This window comes from Schistocerca gregaria, chromosome 7, assembly GCF_023897955.1.
Source record: "Schistocerca gregaria isolate iqSchGreg1 chromosome 7, iqSchGreg1.2, whole genome shotgun sequence".
Taxonomy (NCBI): Eukaryota; Metazoa; Arthropoda; class Insecta; order Orthoptera; family Acrididae; genus Schistocerca; species Schistocerca gregaria.
Genome location: NC_064926.1, coordinates 131,923,595 through 131,932,962, shown reverse-complemented (window position 1 = coordinate 131,932,962; position 9,368 = coordinate 131,923,595). Strand labels below are relative to the sequence as shown.

Here is a 9,368-nt window from a genome sequence, read left to right as displayed (position 1 = left end):
TGACTTACACCTTCTAGAGCACGTTGGGTGGCACGGGTTACATGCGGACGTGCATTGTCCTGTTGGAACAGCAAGTTCCCTTGCCGGTCTAGGAATGGTAGAACGATGGGTTCGATGACGGTTTGGATGTACCGTGCACTATTCAGTGTCCCCTCGACGATCACCAGAGGTGTACGGCCAGTGTAGGAGATCGCTCCCCACACCATGATGCCGGGTGTTGGCCCTGTATGCCTCGGTCGTATGCAGTCCTGATTGTGGCGCTCACCTGCACGGCGCCAAAAACGCATACGACCATTATTGGCACTAAGGCAGAAGCGACTCTCATCGCTGAAGACGACACGTCTCCATTCGTCCCTCCATTCACGCCTGTCGCGACACCACTGGAGGCGGGCTGCACGATGTTGGGGCGTGAGCGGAAGACGGCCTAACGGTGTGTGGGACCGTAGCCCAGCTTCATGGAGACGGTTGTGAATGGTCCTCGCCGATACCCCAGGAGCAACAGTGTCCCTAATTTGCTGGGAAGTGGCGGTGCGGTCCCCTACGGCACTGCGTAGGATCCTACGGTCTTGGCGTGCATCCGTGCGTCGCTGCGGTCCGGTCCCAGGTTGACGGGCACGTGCACCTTCCGCCGACCACTGGCGACAACATCGATGTACTGTGGAGACCTCACGCCCCACGTGTTGAGCAGTTCGGCGGTACGTCCACCCGGCCTCCCGCATCCCCACTATACGCCCTCGCTCAAAGTCCGTCAACTGCACATACGGTTCACGTCCACGCTGTCGCGGCATGCTACCAGTGTTAAAGACTGCGATGGAGCTCCGTATGGCACGGCAACTGGCTGACACTGATGGCGGCGGTGCACAAATGCTGCGCAGCTAGCGCCATTCGACGGCCAACACCGCGGTTCCTGGTGTGTCCGCTGTGCCGTGCGTGTGATCATTGCTTGTACAGCCCTCTCGCAGTGTCCGGAGCAAGTATGGTGGGTCTGACACACCGGTGTCAATGTGTTCTTTTTTCCATTTCCAGGAGTGTAATTTTGTCTGCGAGGAAGACCAAAGGGAGACGTTTTTAGACGAGGTAATGGGAACAAACATTCCGGCAGTAAACCCAGCTATGTCGATATCTGTGGGTCCATAAGGTCTAAGTCATGATTTCTATTATCAGGGAGAACATGTTTCAGTGTGTGGTAGAGACATCCAGTTTTTCCGTTAATGGGATACGGAATCGAATTTTGGGTGAAAAAATCGAGTTCGGTTTTATTGACCTATTAGATTCCTCCAAGTTTCTTCTTTAAAATGATATATCGTACGTGGCCCGACTAGAATTATAACTATGTTATTTTTATAGATTTGTGAGATCGGGTGTTGAGATTATGTGATACACTTCTGTCATGGCTTGCTATAAACTTTTTGGCATGATGTGCATGTGGCAGAAATTGAAATACCCTGCTTTCCAGCGACTCTTTATACACTGTTTATCCGAAATTGTTTGCCTCTGGTTTCATGACGTTACTCTTTGATTTTTTTATTTTGGTTTGTTTGTAAACATTGTGCTATACGAAAGTTGTTGTGCCGAGCTTTTTCGTATTTAGTGCTTCATTTTGCGCAATTTAAATGTCTAGAGCTAGGGAAAAATGTTTGAAAAACGTGCGAAATGGCAAAAGAAAAGAAACGATCATTCACTAGCAAAATGAGGGGTTTCTTCGTCATGATTGTTCGAAAATGTAAGTCCGCTTTCTTCTTATTTGCAGAACGAACTTACTCAAAAAGGGAACAGGGCTTCTCATTAAAAAAATCAGAGATTTAAAAGAGAAATGTAATTTACTTCATAAAGAAAGGATATGTTTGAAAATATTGATACGAGTATATTGCGCGAAGCACTTGAAATAGCGTGTACCGCAAAAAATGTCAAGGGAATGTTTCTCTGGAAGCAGAATCTCTTGTTAACCTGGTTATCCACTGAAATTTACTATGCAATGTTTGTAAATACAGCTCTGTTTCCAAGTTCTTTTTCACTATCTGGAAATAATGGACACAAGAAAACTGAATTTGATAATGTAAATACTAGGTTAGTCTTAGGGTTGCGAGCGATTGATCAGGGCAAAGCAGCATGTGGTATGATAGATGGTGTTCTAAATTTTCCTAGCGTACGTTTAAAATGTAATGCTTACAGCTACGTATTAGGAACTGCAGTTGAAGAGGCAGCACAGAAGTCAATGCGTGAAGCTGTGGAAGAAGCAGTGAAAGAAAATGATGATGGCCGTGACCTCCCAGTGCACCAGAAGAAATGCGGATGATTAACGGTTATTCATTAGACAAATATATTATACTAGAACTGACATGTGATTATATTTTTACGCAATTTGGGTCCATAGATCCTGAGAAATCAGTACCCGGAACAACCACCTCTGGTCGTAATAACGGCCTTGATACGCCTCGGCATTGAGTCAAACAGAGCTTGGATCGCGTGTACAGGTACAGCTGCTCATGCAGCTTCAACACGATACCAAAGTTCATCAAGAGTACTGATTGATGTATTGCTACGAGCCAGTTGCTCGACCACCACTGACCAGACGTTTTCAATTGGTGAGAGATCTGGAGAATGTGCTGGCTAGGGAAGCTGTCGAACATTTTCTGTATCTAGAAAGGCCCGTACAGGACCTGCAACATGCGGTCGTGCATTATCCTGCACAAAAGTAGGGTTTCGCTCGGGATCGAATGAAAGGTAGAGCCACGGGTCGTAACACATCCGAAATGTAACGTCCACACTTCAAAGTGCCGTCAATGTGAACAAAAGGTGACCGAGACGTGTAACCAACGGCAGCCCATACCATCACGCCGGGTGATACGCCAGTTTGGCGATGACGAATACACGCTTCCAATGTGCGTTCACCGAGATGTCGCCAAACACGGATGCGACCATAATGATGCTGTAAACAGAACCTGGATTCATCTGAAAAAATGACGTTTTGGCATTCGTGCACCCAGGTTTGTCGTTGAGTACAACATCGCAGGCGCTCTTGCCTCTGATGCAGCGTCAAGGGTAACCGCAGCCATGGTCTCCGAGCTGATAGTCCATGCTGCTGCAAACGTCGTAGAACTGTTCGTGCAGATGGTTGTCGTCTTACAAACGTCCCCATCTTTTGACTCAGGGATCGAGACGTGGCTGCACGATTCGTTACAGCTATGCGCATATGCCTGTTATATCGACTGCTAGTGATACGAGGGCGTTGGGATCCAGCACGGCGTTCCGTATTACCCTCGTGAACCCACCGATTACATATTCTCCTAACAGTCACTGGATCTCGACCAACGCGAGCAGCAATGTCGCGTTACGATAAACCGCAATCACGATAGGCTACAATCCGACCTTTATCAAAGTCGGAAACGTGATGGTACGCATTTCTCCTCTTTACACGAGACATCAGAACGTTTCACCAGGCAACGCCGGTCAAGTGCTGTTTGTGTATGAGAAATCAGTTGGAAACTTTCCTCATGACAGCGCGTTGTAGGTGTCGCCACTGGCGCCAACCTTGTGTGAATGCTCCGTAAAGCTAATCATTTACATATCACAGCATCTTTTTCCTGTCGATTAAATTTCGTGTCTGTAGCACGTCAGCTTCGAGATGTGGCAATTTTAATGGCCAGTAGTGTATATGCCAACTTGCGCTACCTTAAGAAGCAATTTTTGCTATGGCGAGAAAATCCCGATGTGGGAAAGCATTGTTTTTAATTGTGATGAAGAATAGTAGATTATAAGTGATATTGTTTTAAATATTTTTGTATTGGACACGCAGATTTAGTTTTAGGAAACATAAAAATTATGTTTAATTTTATTTGTCATGGCGATGATCGCTGTAGCACGCCTGCATTGTAACGTTTATGTTATAAACATTCATTTGGAACGACGTTTTCTCTCTATGTCTTTTCTTATTGTCTGTTGCTTACACAAATAATGTATGTATGGATTTGAGGAACCATATTTTTCTATACGATTTTAATTACGCATCAATCAGGAAATATTACCTTTGCCATTTTTTCTTATCCTAATGGAAGTATTAGAATTAGTATTTAAAAGAGCTTTGGAGAACTTAAGATCAAATAAGGCAGAAGGGATAGATAACATTCCATCAGAATTTCTTTAATCATTGGGGGAAGTGGCAACAAAACGGCTATTCACGTTGGTGGGAAGAATGTATGAGTCTAGTGACATACCATCTGACACTCCCTGGCATATTGAAACTATGTGCCGGACCTAGACTCGAACTCGGGACCTTTGCCTTTCGCGGGCAAGTGCTCTACTGACTGAGCTACCCAAGCACGACTAGCGCCGCGTACACACAGCTTCACACCTGCCAGTACCTGAAGCTATGAGGATGGGGCGGGAGTCGCGCTTGGGTAGCTGATATGGTAGAGCAAAATGGTGAAATGTGTGTGAAATCTTATGGGACTCTACTGTTAAGGTCATCAGTCCCTAAGCTTACGCACTACTTAACCTAAATTATCCTAACACACCCCTATGCCCGAGGGAGGATTCGAACCTCCGGCGGGATCAGCCACAATGGTAGAGCACTTGCCTGCGAAAGGCAAAGGTCCCGAGTTCGAGTCTCGGTCCGGCACACAGTTTTAATCTGCCAGGAAGTTTCATATCACCGCACACTCCGCTGCAGAGTGAAAATCTCTTTCTGGTGACATAGCATCTGACTTTCGGAAAAGCATCATCCTCACAATTCCGAAGACAACAAGAGCTGACAAGTGCGAGAATTATCGCACAATCAGTTTAACAGTGTATGCATCCACTTTGCTTACGATAGTAATACACAGAAGAATGGAAAAGAAAATGGAGGCTGCGCTAGATGACGATAAGTTTGGCTTTGGGAAAGGTGAAGGCACGACAGTGGCACTTCTGACGATGCGGTTAATAATGGAAGCGAGACTTAAGAAAAATCAAGACACGTTCATAGGATTTGTCGACCTGGAAGAAGCGTTCGACAATGTTAAATGGTGCAAAATGTTCCAAATTCTGAAAAAGGTAGGGGTAAGCTATAAGGGGAGACGGATCATATACAATATGTACGACAACCAAGAGGGAATAAAAAGAGTGGACGACCCAAGAACGAAGAGCTCGTATTAAAAAGGGTGTAAGGCAAAGATGTAGCCTTTCGTCCCTACTGTTCAATCTGTACATCGAGGAAACGATGATGGAAATAAAAGAAAGGTTCAGGAGTGGAATTAAAATTCAAGGTGAAAGGACATCAATGATACGATTCGCTAATGATATTGCTATCCTAAGTGAAAGTGAAGAAGAATTAAATGATATGATGAACGGAATGTACAGTCTAATGCGTACAGAGTATAGACTGAGAGTAAATCGAAGAAATACGAAGGTAACGAGAAGTAGCTGAAATGAGAACAGCGAGAAACTTAACATCAGGATTGATGGTCACGAAGTCATGAAGTTAAGGAATCCTGCTACCTAGGCAGTAAAATAATTAATGACTGAGGGAGCAAGGAGGACATCAAAAGCAGACTAGCTATGGCAAAAAGGACATCCCTGGCCAAGAGAACTTTACTTATATCAAATATCGGTCTTAATTTGAGGAAGAAATTTCTGAGAATGTACGTCTGGAGTACAGCATTATATGGTAGTGAAATCTGGCCTGTGGGTAAACTGGAACAGAAGAGAATCGAGGTATATGAGATGTGGTGCTACAGATGAATGTTGAAAATTAGGTGGACTGATAAAGTAAGGAATGAGGAGGTTCTGCCCAGAATCTAAGAGGAAAGGCGTATATGGCAAACACTGATAAGGAGAAGCGACAGGATGATAGGAAGTCTGTTAAGACATGAGGGAATGACTTCCACACTGCTAGAAGGAGCTGTAGAGGGCAAAAACTGTAGAGGAAGACAGAGATTGGAATACGTCAAACAAATAATTGAGGACATAGGTTGCAAGTGCTACTCTGAGATGAAGGGGTTAGCAAAGGAGGGGAATTCGTGGCGGGCCCCAACAACCCAGTCAGAAGACTGATAACAAATAAATAAATAAATGGGAGACTGTTAGCAGTTGTTTCCTGGTACCAGGGATACTTTGAGTTAGTTGAGTTTGAAGGTGCCCAACCCCTGTGACGAAAAAGTTTTACATTCTTTTCAGTTCTTTAATTCATTTTTTTAAACTGGATGATGAGGCTACTGCCATAATGTGCTATTGCTATCACATATTGTGATATAAATTCATTCTCCTGCTCCTTTGCAGTTATTTCAGCGAGTATACTGGAGCTGTGTGGTTTAGTTAATGGGGACAAGTACACAACTGGCCATTAAAATTGCTACACCACGAAGATGACGTGCTACAGAGGCGAAATTTAACCGACAGGAAGAAGATGCTGTGATATGCAAATGATTAACTTTTCAGAGCATTCACACAAGGTTGGAGCCGATGGCGACACCTACAACGTGTTGATATAAGGGGCCGACCGAGGTGGCCGTGCGGTTCTAGGCGCTACAGTCTGGATGTGTGTGATGTCCTTAGGTTAGTTAGGTTTAAGTAATTCTAAATTCTAGGGGACTGATGATCTCAAAAGTAAAGTCCCATAGTGCTCAGAGCCATTTGAACCATTTTGCTGATATGGGGGAAGTTTCCAACCTATTTCTCATACAGAAACAGCAGTTGACCGGCGTTGCCTGGTGAAACGTTGTTGTGATGCCTCGTGTGAGGAGAAATGCGTACCATCGCGTTTGCGACTTTGATAAAGGTCGGATTTTAGCCTATCGCGATTGCGGTTTATCGTATCGCGACATTGCTGCTCGCGTTGGTCGAGATCCAATGACTGTTAGCAGAATATGGAATAGGTGGGTTCAGGAGGTAATAAGGAACGCCGTGCTGGATCCCAACGGCCTCGTATCACTAGCAGTCGAGATGAGAGGCACCTTATCCGCATGACTGTAACGGATCGTGCAGCCACGTCTCGATCCCTGAGTCAACATAAGGGGACGTTTGGAAGACAACAACCATCTGCACGAACAGTTCGACGACGTTTGCAGCAGCAAGGACTATCAGCTCGGAGACCGTGGCTGCGATTACCCTTGACGCTGCATCACAGACAGGAGCGCCTGCGATGGTGTTCTCAACGACGAACCTGGGTTCACGAATGGCAAAATCTCATTTTTTCGGATGAATCCAGGTTCTATTTACAGCATCATGATGGTTGCATCCGTGTTTCGCGACATCTTGGTGAAAGCACATTGGAAGCGTTTTTCGTCTTCGCCATACTGGCGTATCGCTGTGCGTGACGGTATGGGGTGCTATTGGTTACACGTCTCGGTAACCTCTTGTTCGCATTGAGGCACTTTGAACAGTGGACATTACAGATGTGTTACGTTCCGTGGCTCTACCCTTCATTCGATCCCTGCGAAACCTTACATTTCAGCAGGTTAATGCACGACCGCATGTTGCAGGTCCTATACGGGTCTTTCTGCATACAGAAAATGTTCGGCTGCTGCCCTGGCCAGCACATTCTCTAGATCTCTCACCAATAGAAAACGTCTGGTCAATGTTGGCCGAGAAACTGGCTCGTCACAATACACCAGTCACTACTCTTGATGAACTGTGGTATCGTGTTGAAGCTGAATGGGCAGCTGTACCTGTACACGCCTGTTTCACTCAATGCCCAAGGCCGTTATTACGGACAGAGGTGGTTGTTCTGGGTACTGATTTCTCAGGGTCTATGCACCCATATTGCGTGAAAATGTAATCACATGTCAGTTCTAGTATAATATATTTGTGCAATGAATACCCGTTTATCATCTGCATTTCTTCTTGGTGTAGCAATTTTATTGGCCAGTAGTGTAGAAGGAACAAACCTGTGACGTTCGGATAAAGTGTTACTAGTGCCCTGTTTGACACAGTCAACTCGTTTGACTGCCACACGAATCTACTGCCGCCAAGAAAAAATAAGGTCCACGAAGATAAGATACGAGAAATTAGAGACCATATGGAGGCATATAGATTAGTCGTACTTCCCTCGCTCTACTCGCGAGTGGAACAGGAACGGAACTGACAAGTAGTGGTACAGGGTACCCTCCGCCACGCACAGTACAGTAGCTTGCGGAGTGTCTATATAGATGCAGATGTAGAAATACAGCTTGGCATCTGCCACTCTGGAAAGGTTTGTTACCAGAAACATATCTATGGTGTCTTTTGTCGGCAGCAGGCTGTCAGTGAATCTCAGTAAATCAAGAGGGCCTCATTTGGGGATATGGGTTGTTCTGCGAAAGTCAGGTCGGCGCTTGCACCCCCTGTGGTCAGTGAATGCCACGGGCACCCCACAGTCACACAGAAGAATTGAGCGGGACATTTATTTCTGTATGTCTCTACTTCTTGGACCAAGACGCTGCGGCACGATGTGAACAGGGTGATATAGCCAGTTACGTTCTCTCTAAAAATTTCGTTCAGCCAATAGTATTATGTTATTCTGGACAATGTTCTTGGTGCAGAAGGCTGACCGATAGTTGACACTGTAACTATAGTCAGCCACCCTCCAGACACGACCGCCCTCGTAGAAATAACAAAATGATGAGGTACTACGGAGACGCAGTGACACGTAAGGTGAGAGCAACGTCGCACAGCCGGAATCAACACCTTAGTTTCGCTCGGTTGTACTCATGAAGCACAACGCAAGAATCTGCTATGTTAGCTCTATCATGGAATTACGTCACCCGGCTTCACAGGTAACACTGCACCTAAGATAACAGCGAACATAAACTGTATTGAAAAAAATTGTCTGACCAGATCATAATGTAGACACTTTACCCTGGATATTGAAATTATCTCTATACACCACACACTATGTACTACTATGAAGATGACGTGCACTACAGAAATGCCACAGATTCTATCTGTAGTTTGACAGGCTAGTTGTACCTACCGGATCATGATAATATTGATATTAGTAACGCATCTAACTATCAAAAGATCTAAAAGGTCCGTCCGAGTATGCATTATGCATCACAGTATACATTGGATGGCCAACGGCCTTGCCGCAGTGGTAGCACCGGTTCCCGCCAGATCACCGAAGTTAGGCGCTGTCGGGCTGGGCTAGTACTTGGGTGGGTGACCGTCCAGACTGTCCAGCGCTGTTGGCAAGCGGAGTGCATTCAGCCCTTGTGAGGAGCTACTTGATTGAGAAGTAGCGGCTCCGGTCTCGACAATTGACAACGGCTGGGAGAGCGGTGCGCTGACCACGTGCCCTTCCATATCCGCATCCAGTGACGCCTGTGAGCTGAGGATGACATGGCGGCCGGTCGGTATCGTTAGGACTTCATGGCTTGTTCGGACGGAGTATAGTTTAGTTTTAGTATACATTGGAT

General features: G+C 45.7%; 1 pseudogene; it reads left to right on the top strand.

Annotated features, from left to right (window-relative positions):
• Positions 1-9,025: 9,025 nt before the first annotated feature.
• Positions 9,026-9,143, top strand: LOC126282537 (5S ribosomal RNA; annotated as a pseudogene).
• The last annotated feature ends 225 nt before the right edge of the window (positions 9,144-9,368 follow it).